The sequence below is a fragment of the Moschus berezovskii genome, chromosome X (genome assembly GCF_049115385.1).
Source record: "Moschus berezovskii isolate FMDL1 chromosome X, NW_MosBer_1.0, whole genome shotgun sequence".
In the NCBI taxonomy this organism is placed as follows: Eukaryota; Metazoa; Chordata; class Mammalia; order Artiodactyla; family Moschidae; genus Moschus; species Moschus berezovskii.
The window spans coordinates 52,061,818-52,081,475 of record NC_142488.1 but is presented as its reverse complement, the minus strand read 5'-3'; positions in this window follow the sequence as shown (position 1 = coordinate 52,081,475).

Below are 19,658 nucleotides of genomic sequence, written 5' to 3'. Positions count from 1 at the left end.
GGGAGGCCTGGCGTGCTGTGATTCATGGGGTCGCGGAGAGTCGGACACGACTGAGCTACTGAACTGAACTGAACAAGTGTTGGCAAGGATGTGGAGAAAAGGGATGTCTCCTGCACCATTGGTGGGAATGTAAATTGATACAGCCACTAGAGAAAACATTTCAGAGGTTTCTCAAAACATTAAAAGTAGAATTGTCATATGATCTATCAATTTTCTTCTGGACACTTATCTGAAGGGAAAAAAAACACTCATTAGAAAAGATGTATGCACACCAATGTTCACGGTAGCATTATTTACAGTAGCTAAGGTATGGGAAGCCCAAAAAGCAAAGACATCACTTTGCCAACAACGGTCTGTATATTCAAGACTATGGTCTTTCCAGTCATCATGTAGAGATGTGAGAGTTGGACCATAAAGAAGGTTGAGCACTGAAGAATTGATGCTTTCGAACTTTGGTGCAGGAGAAGATTCTTGTGGGTCCCTTAGACTGCAAGGAGATCAAACCAGTCAATCTTAAAGGAAATAAACCCTGAATATTCATTGAAAGGACTGATGCTGAAGTTGGAGCTCCAATACTTTGGCCACCTGATGCAGAGAGCTGATTCATTGGAAAAGACCCTGATGCTGGGAAAGATTGAAGGAAGAAGGAGGAGAGGGCAACAGAGAATTGGATGGTTGGATGGCATCATAGATTCAATGGACATGAACCTGGGCAAATTGTGGGAGACAGGGAAGCCTGGCAATGCTGCAGTCCATGGGGTCACAAAGAGTCAGATATGACTTGGTGACTGAACAAAAACAACAAGATAGAGGAAAAACCCAAGTCTCCATTAATAGATGAATGGTTAAAGAAGATGTGGTTAAAGAAAATACACATTATTCAGGTATAATAATAATAATTAAATCTTACCATTTGCAACAACATGGATGGATCTAACAAAAAACATGTTGCAACAACATGGGTGGATCTAGAGGATATTACTGAGTACAATAAGTCAGATATAGAAAAAACAAATATTGCAGATTATTCATGATCTGAAAAACAAAAGATATAAAACAAGCTCATAGATAAAGAGGAAAAAAGATGGTTACCAGATGGAAGGGGAGTGAGAGGTCACAAGGAGTATGTGAAGGGGATTAAGAGGTACAAACCTCCAGTTAGAAAATAAGTAGGTCATGGGAGTGTAATATATCACATATGGAATATTGTTAACAATATCAAAATAAGTTTTTCTGGGGGAAAAACTTGACTTTCATGGTGATCATTTCACAATGTATGCAAATGTCAAATCACTGTGTAGTGCACCTAAAACTAACATAGTATTGTACATCAATTATATTTGAACGCAAGTTTTTAATTTAAAACTTCACTACAGCCCTAAAAAAGAAAACTGTTTTCCTGATTTCATAACTTTGATATATACCACATCTATGAAATCTGAATAGCAGTACTTTCCTTAGACTCAGGCACCAGAAGCCATAATCTGGCTCCGCATTTGCCTTGTCACTCACCATGGAATGAGGAATCTGGGGTGCAAGGGGATTGCCCACACAGAGTCCACGCTCCCCTTCGATGCCATGTTTCAGGTACCTGAAACCTTGAAATTTCTTGCCCAAATGATAATTCCAAGCCAGCCTTCAGGGCCTTTTTCCAAGTCTGTCTTCCTGAAGATAAGCCATGATATAACTATGTGCACCCCCAGGCCTGGGAAATGATGCAGGGCAAATATTTATGTTAGAAGAGGTGACTGTGTTTATATCTTGGACCTGGAGGGCTAGAGTGTCTATGGTGTCTACATGCATGCACATAAGAACACTTGTGCTGAGAAACAGAGTTTGAAATGGGGAGGTAAAAGGCACAGTTCAGGGATCTCTAATTTTCCTGATGTCCTATATCCTACAAATACTAGGAGCAGACTTGTTGATTTATGTCAAAATTCTATTTTACACCTACATATAAATGAATGTAATTTCTCTGTAACCTGTGCTCTCAGCAACTTCAATAAAAAGAAACAACATATGTATCTTTTCCACACAACTCATCCTGTAAGTTCAATATTATATAGAGCATTCATTTTTATGAGTTAGATTTGTATTTGTAAATAGTTGCTTCTATTTAGAGCACAATTTATGTTAGCCATATTTGTCACTTCTGAAGGGTTTTCATGTCAAGATTTATGTTATTCATTTAACAGTAGACAAAGTCATTTTGCTCACTCAATCTCCATTGCATCCACTTTCTAGTGTATCTTCTTACAAATTCTTCTACCAGATTTCTCAATGAAAGTTGTTTTTCCAATTAGATACGTTCACACAATATTTAGAAGGAAGAAGTTGTTGGAGGTCATTTTTCTGTCTCTTTTTGTTGTCATCTGCTCAAAAGTAATGTGAATATGTTAGTGTCCAATCTCTAGTTTTGTGATGTCAAGAAATTATGGATAGTTTCACTGCAAGAGGACAGATTCTGGGAGCAATTTCTAGAAATTCATGCTACAGTACATTCCTCCATCTTTTCCAATAATTTTGATAACTTCTAATTGTCATAGTAAATCCCCTTCTGCAAAGCTGGTTGGAAAAACAAAATTTTAATGTCAACTGTCTGCTTCTTGCTACATTTGGCAAAGTCCTGCAAGAAAAATGAACTCTTAAAAAGTGGCTATTGTAATAAGGTGGCAGCCTTAGCAAGAGACAAGTCTGTGGCCCTAAAATTTTCTTAAGTACCACCTATAACGTCATCTCTGTAAGAAAAGAAGCATCAATCCAGAGGCAAAATTCAGACAGGCTTCCCAACCAAGTCTATCATTTTCAAATAGCCTCAAGTTATCCTCCACTAAGAGGAGGGAGTAAAATGGGCAAAGCACAAAAACCAGTAAATAAAAATTGGAATTTTTCAGCACTAAAATCATAACTAGGAGAAACACTTACAGAAGAGTGGACTGTGGATCTTCAAAAATCTACTCCTCTATAAAAAACAGTGAGTTTGTGCCAAAAATTGCCACAATCAACTTCCCCAAAACTCTAGAAATGAGCCAAAGGCATGCAAAAATTTGAGGAGGGTTTATGCAAGTAACATGGTCAAATCTCATTAAAAGTGGATTAGACTATAAATTTGATTAAAATTATCTGAAAAAACCATCAGCAAACATCAAACTTAATGGGGAAAGAGTGAATTCTTTTCTCTTAAGATCAGGAACAAGACAAGCATGCCCATTCTTGCCACTTCTGTTCAAAATTGTAATAGAGGTTCTAGCCAGGGCAAACAGGCAATACAATTAAATGTATCCAGATTGGAAAAGAAAAGGCATAACTATTCACAGATGATATGGTCTTGTACATAGAAAATGTTGGGGGAGGAGTCAAGATGGAAGAATAGGAGGATGTGAAATTTATCTCTCCTCACAAGTGCATCAAGAATACATCTACAAAAGAAACAGTTCTCACAGAGCACCTGCTTAACATTAGTGGAAGACTTTGGACACCTAAAGAAACAAGAAAACTACCCTCACAACAAGGTAGGACAAAAAAGAGGAAAGGGGAATCAAAAAGGATCAGCAACCCAAATGGGAAGCTGAAGGTGAGAAGAGTTTCCCACACTCAGAAAAATCCCCTCACAGTGGGGAAATCAGTTGGGACAGAAAGAGATCTTCATGGGATTAAAGGAGAATGCAGCAGATAGTCTGTGGAAGGCAGGGCAAAGTAAGAGCTGTGTGCATGGCCCACACTGCAGTCCTGCAAACCCTAGCTTGAGTTGTGTGTCTCTTGTTGCCGAGTGAGGGCTGGTGCTGAAAAGTGGGGTTTGCAGTGCAGACCCAGAGAGAGGACAGTTGTTAGCTGTGAAAAGACAGCCTGAAGGAATAAGAGTAAAGAGCTCTACTACTAGGAAAGTTTGCAGAAAAAGCCCAGGACATCACAGAAGCAAAGCATCACTGATGAGTGGTGCACAAAGGGCAGGGCTGCAATTGTAACTCCCATCCCCTTCCACTGGCTTTGACCTCTGTGGGCACTGGGAGGGATGCCCATCTAAGCAGGCTTGCCTGTCTCTCAAGCCAAAGCCTCCTCTTCCCATGGCAGCTCCAGGGTCCTGAGCATCACCCAGCCCACATCCTCCTCAGGAATCAGCTCTGGGCATCCCTGTCTGAGAGGAGAATCTGCCAATGCAGGTGGGTGCTGAGTAGTAAAGTGTGGGATTAAGAAAACAGATTCAGGGAGAGGACTACTGTCACCTGTACAGACTTAACAGAAGGTATGGGAGTGAGGGGGCTCCAAGGCCAGGAATTCCCCTAGAGGAAGCATGGTCTGCCTAGGAAATGAGATGCCATTGTTGAGTGGTTCACAAGGGACAGGGCCACCACTGCCTCAACATGACAGCTCCTGCCTCTGCAGACATTGGGAAGGACTCCCACCAGAGTGAAGTCCCAGTCTGCTATAACTCCCTGCAAGTCATTGCCACCACAGGCACTTGGTGCACACCCCATCTCTGGCCACCACATCCCTCACTGGCCTGAGTAAGATATGCCAATAAGCTGATGCTTTTGACCCCTCTCACCTCGGTGGGGAACAGATGCCTGAGGGTGGCCCACATGTAGAGCTGGGGCCAAAATGAAAGTTGAGCCCCAAGGGCAGTGCAACTAAGTAAGAAGAATGGAAATCTCTCCCTGCAGCTGAACAAGCTGTGGGTTAAGTCTTTGCGATCAGCTTGGTATGTTCTTTGTCTGTGGAATATCTGAATAGACAACAGGTGTTCCCTCAACTAAGACCAGTCTAGCTTTAGCAGCAATCAACTTTGGGAGCAAGTACACACAGGAGTTTGGCCAAGTCAGAGTCTGAGCTGGCCCCACAGTGCCCACAGCAGATCCAGAGACCTACCTAGAGGTACTGAGTACCTCCTGGGGAGGCAGCGGTAGGCTGTGGCTCACTGTGGGAGCAAGGACACTGACAGAGGAGGCCCCAGGAAAATATTCTTATTACTATTATTATTTTTAATTTGTTTCATTTTGTTCAGTTGTTGGTATTGTTGTTTTATTATTTGTTATTTGTGATTCTTATTTTCATTAATATATTTTTTATGTTTCTATTTTATTAGTTTTTCCCATTTTGTGATTTTTCTTCTTGTTATTCTTCTTTGGGTTATTAAAAATCATTTTTATATGTTTGTTTTATGTTTGCTTTTTTTAGTTTGCCTTCTGCTTTTGTTTTGTTTTTCTTTTTTTGTTTTTCCTAGTTTAGTCCTTATTGATTCTTTTCATTTTTGAGTTATTTTCTTTGTTTGTTCTTTTGCTTTGCTTTGGTTTTCTTTGTTTTTTTTTTCCTGTTAGATTCTTTGTTTCTGTTTGTTTGGTTTTGTTTTTAATCATTTGTTTTGGGTTTGGTTTGTCCATTTTGTTTCTTCTTTTTGTATGTGGAGTGTTGCTTGTTGTTGTTCCTATTTGGTTTGTTTTTGTTATTTGTCTTGGGGTTAGTTTGTTTCTTTTCTTTTCCTTTATTTTCTTTGCTTTTACTCTGCCCACACCTGCATCTCGCAGGATTTTAATTCCCCAACCACAGGTCAGGCCTGGGCCTCCAGGGTAGTAGTGCCAAGTCCAAGAAACTGGACCACCAGAGAATTCCTGGGCCTAGAGTATTTTAATCAGTGTGTACTCTCCCATAAGTATCCACCTCAACATAAAGATCTAGCTCCACACAACTTCCTGCAGGCCCCAGTGCTGGACACCTCACACCAAGCACCTAGCAAGACAGGAACAAAGCCCTACCTGTCAGCAAATAGACTGTGTAAGGTTGTGCTAAGCTCACAGTCACCCCAAAACACACCATTTGATGTGGCTCTGCCTATCAGAAGGAAAAGATTCAGCTCCACCCGCCAGAGTGCAGGTACCAGTCCCTCCCAACAAGAGCGCCTAGATCAACCTCAGTTATCAGGGTGCAGACAAAAAAAGCATGAGGAACTATGACCCTGCAGCCTGTGAAAAGAAAACCATAAATATAAAGTAAGAAAGATAAAATGAGGCAAAAAAGAAATATGTTGCAGACAAACCAGCAAGGTCAAAAACCACAAAATCAAATAAATGAAGAGGAAATAGTCAATCTACCTGAAAAAATATTCAGAGTTATGATAGTAAAGATGACTCAAGATCTCGGAAATAGAATGGAGGTACAAATTCAGAAGATACAAGAAAGTTTTAACAAAGACTTAGAAGAAGTAAAGAAAAAAATGAACAGTTTTGAACAACAGGGTAACTGAAGTGAAAAATACACTAGAAGAAACCAATAGCATAATAACTGAGGAAGAAAATAGGATAAGTGAGCTGGAAGACAGAATGATGGAAATAAGTGCTGTTGAACATAATAAAGAAAAAAGAATGAAAAGAAATAAGGAGAGTCTCAGAGACTTCTGGGACAAAATTAAATGCATCACCATTCAAATTATAATGGTACCCAAAGAATACAAACAAAGAGGGTCTGAGAAAATATTTGAGGAGATTATAATCGCAAACCTCACTAACATGGGAAAGAAAATAGTCACACAAGTCCAGGAAATGCAGAGAGTACATACAGGATAAACCCAGGGAGAAACATGCTGAGACACATATTAATCAAATTAATAAATGTTAAATACAAAGAAAAATATTAAAAGCAGCAATGGAAAAGCAACAGGTAACATACAAGGGAATCACCATAAGGTTATCAGCTGATCTTTCAGCAGAAACTCTGCAGGCCAGAAGTGAGTGGCAGGATATATTTAAAGTAATGAAAGGAAAAAAAAAAAAACTACAACCAAGATTACTCTATCAAGCAAGTATCTCATTCAAATTCAACAGAGAAATCAAGTGTTACAGACAATTCAGCACCACCTAATCAACTTTACAAATGCTAAAGGAACTTCTCTATTTGGGAAACAGAAGAGAAGAAAAAGACCTATAAAAACAAACTTAAAACAATTAAGAAAACAGTAATAGGAACATATATATTGATAATTACCTTAAGTTAAATGGATTAAATGCTCCAACCAAAAGACCCAGACTGGTTGAATGGATATGAAAATGAGACCTGTATATATGCTGTTTACAACTGATCCATTTCAGACCCAGGGACACACACAGCATGAAAGTGAGGAGATGGAAAAAGATAATCCATGCAAATGGAAATTGAAAGAAAGCTGGAGTAGCAATACTCATATCAGACAAAAGAGACTTTAAAACAAAGACTATTACAATAGACAATGAAGGACACTACATAATGAACAAGCAATCAATCCAAGAAGATACAACAATTGAAAATATTTATGAACCTAATATAGGAGTACCTCAATACATAAGGCAAATGTTAATATCCATAAAAGGGAAAATCAACAGTAACACAATGATAGTTGAGAACAGTAACACTCCACTTATATCAATGGATAGATCATTCAGACAGAAAATTAATAAGAAAACAAAAACTGTAAATGACACATTAGTCCAAAAAGACTTAATTGATATTTATAGGCTATCCCATCTGAAAGCATGGGATATACTTTCAGATACAAAATACACTTTCAACTCAAGCGCACATGGAACATTCTCCAGGATAGAGCACATCTTTGGTGATAAATCGAGCCTTAGTAAGTTTAAGAAAACTGAAATCATATCAACCATCTATTTCTGACCACATCACTATGAGATTAGAAATCAATACCAGGAAAAATACTATAAAAAATACAAACATCTGGAAGCTAAATAATATGTTACTAAATAACCAAGAGATCAAAGGGAAAAATCAAAACATACCATAAACAAATGACAATGAAAACACGATGACCCAAAACATATGGGATGAAGCAAGAGTAATTCTAAGAGGGAAGCTTATAGCAATAAAATCCTACCTCAAGAAACAAGAGAACTAGAGAGAGAAGAAGAACAACAACAAAAAACAAAACCCAAAGTTAGTATAAGGAAATAAATCATAAAGATCAGAGCAGACATAAATCAAAATGAAGAAAGAAGTAACAAAGATCAATGAAACTAAAAGCTGGTTCTTTGAGACGATAAACAAAATTGATAACTTTTAACTCATCAATAAATAAATAAAGGGACACAAATCAATAAAATTAGAAATGAAAATGTAGAAGTTACAACTGAAAATGCAGAAATATGAAAGATTATGAGACTATTCAAGCAACTATATGCAAATAAAGTGGACAACCTGAAAGAAATGGACAAATGATTAGAAAAGTACAACTTTCTTTCAGTCTCAACAAGGAAGAAAGAGAATATATAAACAATCAAAAGTAATGAAATTGAAACTATGATTAAAAATCTTCCAACAAATAAAGGTCCAGGATCAGATGGCTTCACAGGCAAATTCTATCATTTAGAGAAGAGCTAACACCTATCCTTCTGAAAATGTTCCAAAAACTTGCAGTGGGAAGAACACTCCCAAGCTCATTTTATGGTATTACTATCACTTTGATGCCAAAAATAGACAAAGATATTACAAAAAAAGAGAATTATAGGCCAATATTATTGATGAACATGAATGCAAAAATCCCCAACAATATACTAACAAACAGAATGAAACAACACATTAAAAGGATCGAATCATACACTATGGTCAAGTGGGATTTATCCAAGAGATACAAAGATTCTTTGATATATGCAAATCAATCAATGTTGTGCTGCTGCTAAGTCACTTCAGTCGTGTCCGAGTCTGTGTGACCCCATAGACGACAGCCCACTAGGCTCCCCCGTCCCTGGGGTTCTCCAGGCAAGAACACTGGAGTGGGTTGCCATTTCCTTCTCCAATGTGTGAAAGTGAAAAGTGAAAGTGAAGTCGCTCAGTCGTGTCCGACCCTCAGCAACCCCACGGACTGCAGCCTACCAGGCTCCTCCATCCATGGGATTTTCTAGGCAAGAGTACTGGAGTGGCTTGCCATTGCCTTCTCCGGCAGGCTACAGTTGCAAAACAATCAGTTGCAAAACAATCAGTTACGACTTAACGACTAAACAACAACAATGAGAACCTACTGTATAGCACAAGGAACTTTACTAGGTGCTCTATGGTGACCTAAATGGGAAGAAAATCCAAAAATGAAGGGATTTATGTATACATATGACTGATACACTTTGCTGTACAGCGAAAAATGATTATTCCCTGCAGAGACAACAGCACAGCTGTTGCTGCATCTGCGTGCTCAGTCGCTTCAGTTGCGTCCGACTCTTTGAGACACTATGGACTGTAACCCACCAGGCTTCCTCTGTCCGTGGGATTCTCCAGGCAAGAAGTGCCATGCCCTACTACAGGGGATCTTCCCGACCTAGTGATCGAGCCCCAGGTCTCCCGCATTACACGTGCAGGAGCCACTAGGGAAGAACACCAGAAACTGACACAACAGTGTAAAGCAACTATATGCCAATAAAATAAAAAAAGAATGAAAATGTGAAAGAATCTACATGCCAAAAAAAAAAAAAGCTTTGACAATTAATAAAGGAATTCCAAAGACTGTAAGACATAGACAAGAACTAAACTTCTATACAATAACGATGAACAATCCCCAAATGAAATTAATTGCAAAACTCCATTTAAACAGCATAAAAATAATATATTTTGGATTTAATTAAACAAAATAAATGCAAGACATACATTTAAAACTAAAAACAGGACTGACTGTAAAAGAAATTCCTTTAACAATTTTCTTCATTTTCTGTAAGAGTAGAAATTTTAGCTGGGCACATGGTCATATGATGAAAATTCACATTTTTCATCTTTATTTGCAGCTAGATGTGACCATGTGACTAAGTTCTATTCAATGGGTCATGAATAGTCAAGTTGTAAACAATCTCTAGATCGTGCCATTAAAGCAAAGGGTTTAACCTCCTCTTTTTGTCCTTTTCCCCTTTCCTGCTAGCTGAAATAAGCATATGTGCTAAAGCGTCTTCAACCATACAGAGGAGGGTAACACCCTAATGATGGTTTTTTAGAATATTATTTCTATCTAGTCTTATTCTCTGCTTAGTAAGACATAGTAGTCATAGTTTAATTCTTTAGACATGATTTCTTTTAGTTTCTTGAACATATTTAAAATTTAGGACTTAAGATCTTTGCCTACTAAAGACATCATCTGGATCACCTCAGGGATAGTTTCAGTTGGCTTCTTCTTTTTGGGTATATGGGCCATGCTTTCTTGTTCTTTGTATGTCTCATAGCATTTCATTGAAAACAGGACATTGTAGATAGTATGTGGTAGTAATTAGAAATTAATAATTTAGTAATTTCTAATGTTCTGGAATTAGAAAGCTCCTGCACCGCTAATTTGTTGTTGTTTTTAGGGCTCCTTATTTGTTTAGCAACTTTCCGAGGCTGATTATACGGATTCTGTATTCCTTACAGAATGGTGACATTGAGCTCTCTGCTTTCATTTTTTAAAAATTGTGTTGCTTTTATTTATAAGCTTGGCTTCCTTGGGGTCATCTCTTGTCAGTATAGTTAGTGGTCAGTTGATAATAATCAGAGTATTTTCTTAAATACCATGAGCTAGCAGGTCTTCCATGCATTTAATCAAAGGGATCTTGTGTGAAAGCACATCTCGAAACTTCAGGCAGTTTACAAGCATCATCTTTCACTTCCTGCTTGTTCAGAGCCTTGAGGTCAATCAGAAGTTGAGTTGATGGGGTTTCTTGGCCCTTTATTGGGCACACACACAATCCTGCACATATAAGTAGGCTCCTAGATTCCAAAAATACACTGGTACCTCACCAAGTACCCTATGCTATGTGCTAAGTCACTTCAGGCATGTCTGACTCTTTGCAACCCTATGGACCATAGCCCACCAGGCTCCTCTGTCCAAGGGATTCTCCATACAAGAATACTGGAGTAGGTAGCCATTTGCTTCTCCAGGGGATCTTCCTGACCCAGGTTTTGAACCTGCATCTCTTATATCTCTTGCATTGGCAGATGGGTTCTTTACCACTAGCACCACCTAAGGAGCCCCAGCCAAGCACCCTTCAGCTGTCTAATTCTTCAAGTCTAAATTTAAAATTTTGAGCCACAACTGGATTTTAAATTTTGAGACCTCAAAATTTGTTTGCCCTAATTGAAATCACAGGCCTATGCATCTGTGGTATTTCCAATTCCAGATAATCGCTATTGCTTTCAGCATGAGAATTATTTTTTCCTGCAAAACTGGGCTCTGAGTAAGACTGAATAAAAACAACATCATGGGTATAAAACTTTTCCAAGGAACTAAGAATCTGCTCAAAATATTAACTGTGCTCTGAAGAAGGGGTTTTCACAGACCTCTAAAAAAGGTCATTCCTTCTCATTCGCTACAAGGTTGAAGCAAGGAAAATGGGTGTCTACTGTACAGTTGTCCCTCAGTATCTGCAGGGGATTGGTTTCAGGACCTGTCTTGATTACCGAAATTCAAGGATGCTCAAGTCCCATGGTCAGTCTGTATCCATGGTTCCACATGCATAGCTTCAACCAACTGCAGATCATGTGGTACTGTAGTATTTATTGAAAAAATATGGCATATAAGTGAACCCATGCAGTTCAAACCCATGTTGTTCAAGGATCAACTGTAATTATTCTGCAGTCTCTCCTCTTAGACAAGATGAACTGCTTTCATGACTAGCCAAATCTTTTCAGAGATAAAATAAAATTACAGTTGTGTACAAGTTTCAGGAATTGAGTCAAGAAGGCCCTCACCATGGGTTGGAGGAGCAGTTGGCTCTTTCATTTTCTGTTCCTTAATCATAACTTGGATCATCTGTTTTGACAGTGAGGATGATTCTGATTAAACGTGTGCTACAAATTTGAATGTCTGTGTACCCCTCCTCCCAAATCCATATGCTGAATCTTAACCCCTAATGTGATGGTATTTAGAGCTGAGGCCTTTGGGGGCGACTAGGTCATGAAGGTAGATCCTCTTGAATAGGATTAAAGCCCTTATAAAACAGATTCCAGGAAGCTCTCTTATCTCTTTCATCAGGTAAATATACAAGAAGAAGACAATCTATGAATGAGGAAGCAGGCCTTCAACAGACATAAAATCTAAGACTGCCTTGACCTTGGATGTTTCAGCTTCCATACCTATGAGAAATAAAGGTTGTTCAAGCCACTCAGTCTATGATACTTCATTATAGCAGCCCAAATAGACTAAGGCAAAGTGATTGCATGTGTTTTGTTGAAGATTTTTGTGTCTATATTAATGTCTTATTAGTATTTACTTTTCTTTACCTGTACGGATTGTCTGGTTTTGGTATCAGGGTAATACTGGTCCCATAAAAAAGAGTTTGAAAGTATTAGCTCTTGTTCTATTTTTTGGAAAAATTTGTAAAATTTTGCTATTAATACTTGTTCTTTCAGTATTTGGTAGGTTTTACCAGTAAAGTCTAGTGGAGGTGATGGAATTCCAGTTGAGCTATTTCAAATCCTGAAAGATGATGCTGTGAAAGTGCTGCACTCAATATGTCAGCAAATTTGGAAAACTCAGCAGTGGCCACAGGACTGGAAAAGGTCAGTTTTCATTCCAATCCCAAAGAAAGCCAATGCCAAAGAATGCTCAAACTATGCACAATTGCACTCATCTCACACGCTAGTAAAGTCATGCTCAAAATTCTCCAAGCCAGGCTTCAGCAATACGTGAACCATGAACTTCCAGATGTTTCAGCTGGTTTTAGAAAAAGCAGAGGAACCAGAGATCAAATTGCCAACATCCTCTGGATCATCAAAAAAGCAAGAGAGTTCCAGAAAAACATCTATTTCTGCTTTATTGACTATTCCAAAGCTTTTGACTGTGTGGATCACAATAAACTGTGGAAAATTCTGAAAGAGATGGGAATACCAGATCACCTGACCTGCCTCTTGAGAAACCAATATGCAGGTCAGGAAGCAACAGTTAGAACTGGACATGGAACAATAAACTGTTTCCATATAGGAAAAGGAGTACGTCAAGGCTGCATACTGTCAGTCACCCTGCTTATTTAACTTATATGCAAAGTGCATCATGAGAAACGCTGGGCTGGAAGAAGCACAAACTGGAATCAAGATGGCCAGGATAAATATCAATAACCTGAGATATGCAGATGACGCCACCCTTATGGCAGAAAGTGAAGAGGAACTACAAAGCCTCTTGATGAGAGTGAAGGAGGAGAGTGGAAAAGTTGGCTTAAAGTTCAACATTCAGAAAACTAAGATCATGGCATCTGATCCCATCACTTCATGGGAAATAGATGGGGAAACAGTGGAAACAGTGTCAGAATTTATTTTTGGGGGCTCCAAAATCACTGCAGATGGTGACTGCAGCCATGAAATTAAAAGACGCTTACTCCTTGGAAGGACAGTTGTGACCAACCTAGACAGCATATTAAAGAGACATTACTTTGCCAACAAAGGTCCATCTAGTCAAGGCTATGGTTTTTCCAGTAGTCATATGTCGATGCAAGAGTTGGACCATAAAGAAGAGTAACCACCGAAGAATTGATGCTTTCGAATTGTGGTGTTGGAGAAGACTTTTAAGAGTCCTTTGGACAGCAAGGAGACCAAACCAATTAATCCTAAATGAAATCAACCCTGAATATTCATTGGAAGCATGATGCTGAAGCTGAAGCTCCAATACTTTGGCCGCCTGATGGGAAGAGTTGACTCACTGGAAAATACCCTGATGCTGGGAAAGATTGAGGGCAGAAAGAGAAGGGGTCAGAAGAGGACTAGATAGTTAGCATCACAGACTCAGTGGGCATGAATCTGCGTAAACTCCAGGAGATAGTGAAGGACAGGGAAGCCTGTTGTGCTGCAGTCTATGGAGTCACAAAGAGTTGCACACGACTTAGCAAATGAACAACAATGGATGGATAAGGGCTGCCAGTCAATTTTCTGTTTCTGAACAGCAGCTGATATTTCAGGCTTTACACCATTAACCAAAAAAGGTTAGAGATATCTGCAGTTGTGTTAACATTAATGCCCACCCTGAAGCATTCCTGAAAGTAGGAGCTTATCAATCTCTATAATTAGAGATGGATTCACCTCACCCTGTCAACAGGATTGGATTATTTCCCACGAAATACTGTGGGGGACAGGAGTGATAAACTTCAAGGATATCATTTAAAAAATAAAAGCTGTTCTTTTTTTCTCTATGGCTACAGAATGTGTGTGTGGGGGGGAGAGGCGTATTATTTCTATCATGGTTAGACAAATTCTCATTTTTGGTTATACATATGGCCTTAGTCCTACTAAAAGATGTGCTGAGATGGATTACAGAGTCATTTCACTCAGCCCTTTAATTGGCAGGAAATCCCATATTTTGCCAGATAGTTTGGAGTAAATTCTAACTACCTGTGGTTACTGTGAATTTTCATTTGTTTTGTGTCTTAAAGGCATTTTAGTATGTGTGCGGGGGGCGGGTGGTTAGTCAGGGAACTAGAAGCATAGAGAAAAATAGGGATGAAAGTAAATAAAAGAACAGGTAGATTAAGAAGAATTTTACCAGCTTTGTATTAAAGAGTGAAGCTATGCATGAAACATTAATGGAATTAACTGCTGCTGCTGCTGCTGCTAAGTCACTTCAGTCGTGTCCGACTCTGTGTGACCCCATAGACAGAAGCCCACCAGGCTCCCCCGTCCCTGGGATTCTCCAGGCAAGAACACTGGAGTGGGTTGCCATTTCCTTCTCCAACGTGTGAAAGTGAAAAGTGAAAGTGAAGTTGCTCAGTCGTGTCCGACCCTTAGCGACCCCACGGACTGCAGCCTACCAGGCTCCTCCATCCATGGGATTTTCTAGGCAAGAGTACTGGAGTGGCTTGCCATTGCCTTCTCCGATGGAATTAACTACATAAGTATAAAACTATCTATGCATCTGTAAACCAGAAATAATTAAAAAGCAAAATCCAAGAAAAGTATCTGCAATGTATGTGCCTGAATATGGGTCAGGGTCTTCACATATAACTGCTAAAATCAATGAACTACTTATTTTTAAGAATTAATACACACTGATGAGAGTATGAGAAACCAAAAATTCTCATAGAAAGTCAAGAACAATACAAATTGGTATTATGTTTCTTGCAATATGCATCAAGAGTGCTAAGTGTTCACATCCTTCAGTTCAGTAAATTTACCCCCTGGAAATCTATTATAAACAGAGATGGTGGAAAATCTTCTTTTCATTTTATGGAGGAATAATCTTTGAGTAATATATCAGTGTTCCTAATACATATCTCCTAGACTGAATTGCTCCACAAATTACTAGAAATTCCTACAAATTATAAGTTTTTCCACCAGAAAGCAGAAATGGGTAGTAGAAGAACAGATTTCAGCTATAAGTTTAAAGAGAACATTTTTAATACACTGAGTCTTATGGCTTGAAAAACTCTACCCACTACACATTACAGCAAATATTGATGATAGCATCAATAATAATTACATGATAGCTACAATCGCCAAGCTAAGATAATTGATGCTGGACACCACCCATGAAGCAGATGTTATTATTGCCCATCATTTTATGCCTTTGGGAACTATGGCACACAGAGGGAAAGTCAGCTGTCCAGGTTCTCAGGGTTCCTCCAAGAGTGTCCCTATGTTCAGGTCCCAAGTCTCTCAGACTGTAGTTTGCACACTGGTTTGCAGGATGCTTTTCTGCTCCCAACAAAAGAATGAAAATACTCACTGGGGAAGAGGGCAAAACAACCTGCAAAACTTTTAGAAAAGTGTAATAAGATAATCATTGCCCACAATAAAGTGAAAAGAAATAAAATCAATGTAGGAAATTGTTCATAGAGTATCATTCCAGTATTATAAAAAGATGCTATCTTTACAAAGAAAAGCATAGGGAAGAAACCAGGTATCTGTTCATTTAATCAACAAATATATTTTGAGAACACACTGCTAAGCACTGTTTCGTTAATGTGCTGCAATTAATATGGTAAGCAAAAACAAAGCAAAAAATACAGTTCCTGTCAGAAAGGAACTATATTTACATTATGACACTTTCCTTTGAGACGGAGGTCACAGAGTATTTCTGCTTTGCATGTCAAGTGTTAAGTTTTGTCAGTCTTTTAAAGACTAAGTATTCTTTTAGGAAGAAAAATGAATAAAAAATTTAAGTCTTTCTCAAATGATTTTTACAACTTGGGGAACACGTTAAAATCCTGAATTTAAAAAGCAGGATATTCAAGTCACTATGTAATGTGATTTTCATGTTTAAAGTTCACATTTATGAATGAAAACATGAAATATTAATGGTCATCACCAGGTAATGGGATTGTGGAATAACATTAGCCTTCTTTATTACACTTTATCTGTATTCCAAATTTCCTATATTTAAGTTCAGTGACTTTAATAATGAGGTAATAAAAAACCTAGGGTAAACCCATAACAAGACCATTCAAAGAAGAAGGACAAGTTGCTAAGGAACCTAGGCAGCTTCACAGGAGAAAGGTCAACTTGAAAAGGAAAGGGTTTTGTCTGTGGCAGTGAGTTTTCAAAAGGGACCCCACTAAAGGGAGCATGCTGCTGCTGCTGCTAAGTCACTTCAGTCGTGTCCGACTCTGTGTGACCCCATAGACGGAAGCCCACCAGGCTCCCCCGTCCCTGGGATTCTCCAGGCAAGAACACTGGAGTGGGTTGCCATTTCCTTCTCCAATGTGTGAAAGTGAAAAGTGAAAGTGAAGTCGCTCAGTCGTGTCCGACCCCTAGCGATCCCACGGACTGCAGCCTACCAGGCTCCTCCATCTATGGGATTCTCCAGGCAAGAATACCGGAGTGGGTTACCGTTTCCTTCTCCAGGGGATCTTCCCGACCCAGGGATCGAACCCGGGTCTCCCGCATTGGAGGCAGACGCTTTAACCTCTGAGCCACGAGGGAAGCCAGACTAAAAAGAAGCTAACTTTTTCGAGTTTTTTAAAGCACGAAGGGAGGGGCCGGAGGCGGGCAAGGCTGTTGTACAATGCAATGCTGCCATCTAGTGTCCTAGGAAACCAATTGCCACCAACGCTAGAAAAGTTGATCTTTTCCGCTGGTTTTCCCGCGTAGAGCCCGAAAAGTCATGGATGCAAAAGCCAAGCGGGATGCCAGTAAGGACCACAAAAGTGAAGTGAACCTGCCAAACTCCACGGCGCCTAAGCCATCTTTAGTCCCACCCACGGAGCCATGGCAACAGAGCTCTTCCTGGGCGCCGGCGCCCAGGAGCGACGCAAACCCAGGGAATGGGGTTACGATCCCACTGGCGACTTCAGGGCCTTCGCGTAGAAGCCCAGCGAGGCCGCTACCAGTCTCCCAGCCCAGGTCCACTAGTTTTCTCCCTGACCCTGTTTGGAACTCTCCACTGAGGAACCTAACCGGTGACGTCCACGTCCTGTCGCCCACTACGCAGCCCCCTACGTGCGGTTCAGTTCAGTTGCTCAGTCGTGTCCGACTCTTTGCGACCCCATGAACCGCAGCAGGCCAGGCTCCCTGTCCTTCACCATCTCCCGGAGCTTGCTCAAACTCATGTCCCTTGAGTCAGTGATGCCATCCAACCATCTTGTCCTCTGCCCTTCTCTTCCTGCCGTCCATCTTTCGCAGCATTGCAGGCTGTCTTAACCTCAATCCCCATGAGCATTTTATTTCACTCTTCCACTGGGGAGGGGAATGTATCCTGCAAACCAGTGTGCAAACTACATTCTGACAGACTCGAGACCTGAACATAGGGACACTCTCTGAGGAATCCTGAGAACCTGGAGAGCCGACTCTTCCTCTGTGTGCCACAGGTCCCAAAGGCATAAAATGAAGCCACTAATAGCATCAGCTTCTTGGGTGGTGTCCAGCATCAATTACCCAGCAGGATCTTAGCTTGGCACTTGTCCCTGTCATGTTATTATTGTAGGTGGCTCAGATGGTAAGGAGTAGGCCTGCAGTGCAGGATAGCCAGATTCAATCGCTGGGTTGGGACGATCCTCTGGAGAAGGAAATGGCAACCCACTCCATTATTCTTTTTTTTTTTTATTTAATTGGAGGCTAATTACTTTACATTATTGTATTGGTTTTGCCATACATGGACATGAATCTGCCCCGGGTGTACATGTGTTCCCCATCCTGAACCCCCCTCCCACCTCCCTCCCCATCCCATCCCTCTGGTTCATCCCAGTACACCAGCCCTGAGCATCGAGCATCCTGTATCATGCATTGAACCTGGACTGGCGATTCGCTTCACATATGATAATATACGTGTTTCAATACCATTCTCCCAATTCATCCCACCCTCGCCCTCTCCCACAGAGTCCAAAAGACTGTTCTATACATCTCTGTCTCTTTTGCTGTCTCGCATACAGGGATATCATTATCATCTTTCTAAATTCCATATATATACGTTAGTATACTGTATTGGTGTTTTTCTTTCTGGCTTACTTCATTCTGTATAATAGGCTCCAATTTGCCTGGAGAATCCTATGGGCAGAGGAGCCTGGCAGGCTACAGTCCAAGGGGTCTTAAAGAATCAGACACGTCTGAGCCACTTTCACTTCCACTTCACGTAATGATTTTCAAGTCAAAACTCACTGTCATAATAAAGTTCTCTTTAAACATACAGGAATTCCTCAACGATCGGAAGCAAGACAAGGGTGACCACTCCGGCCACTATTATTCAATATGTCAGCTGATATTATTTTATTGTAATTTTAAGAGTCAATGGGTCCAGAAAAAGTTCTCACAACGGGCTCTCTGAAGGGCTCAGATGAGGTTTGAATCAGCAAACCGGCACAAGCGGAGGAAAAACAAAACAAAACCAGCCGCTTCTTGTGGCAAAAAGCTTCGTCATTTTACTAAAGCGCGAAGGGCGGAGGAAAACCGGCCCGGCGACACTGTGGAGCAGCACTGCCACCTGCAGGCCACAGAAACCAAACCACCGCAAGTCCTGAAGAAAATTCATAGTTTCTGCTGGCTTTTCGCGCAGATGACTGGATAGCGTGAATGCGAAAGTTAAGGGGGATGCCCGTAAGGACCAGAGAAAGGACGGGATCTCTCGAAGGGATGCGGCCAAACCACCCCTGGACTGCGAGACGTCCGCGAAACCATAGCAACACGGGCAGGAAGTCCGGGTGTCCGGGAAGATCCGGAGCTTGGTGGGCGGGGCTGCACTCCGATTGGCTGGCTCTGGGCCTGCGCGCAGCAACCCAGTGAGGCCCGCGCCAGTCTCCTGGCCAAGGTCTCCTGGGAGTTTGCTCCGGGACCCTGTTTGGAACTCTCCGCTGAAGAACCTGCGGAGAAGGCAATGGCAAGCCACTCCAGTACTCTTGCCTAGAAAATCGCTAGGGACACGACTGAGCGACTTCACTTTCACTTTTCACTTTCACACATTGGAGAAGGAAATGGCAACCCACTCCAGTGTTCTTGCCTGGAGAATCCCAGGGACGGCGGAGCCTGGTGGGCTTCCGTCTATGGGGTCGCACAGAGTCGGACACGACTGAAGTGACTTAGCACCAGCAGCTGAAGAACCTGACCAGTGACGTCCGGGTCCTGTCGCCCACGGCCGAAGCCCCCGCCACCGCACGTGCGGGAAGGTTACAAGTCCCCTCTCCATTCCTCTCCCTCCCGCCCCCGGCCTGTGAACGCGCTCCTCCCGTGGTACACTCGCTGTTCTCTCAGCCCTCACTCTTCTGATCCGTCAGTGCCCACGAGGCTCACCCGGTCACCCCGGAGACTCTCCGTCCTCA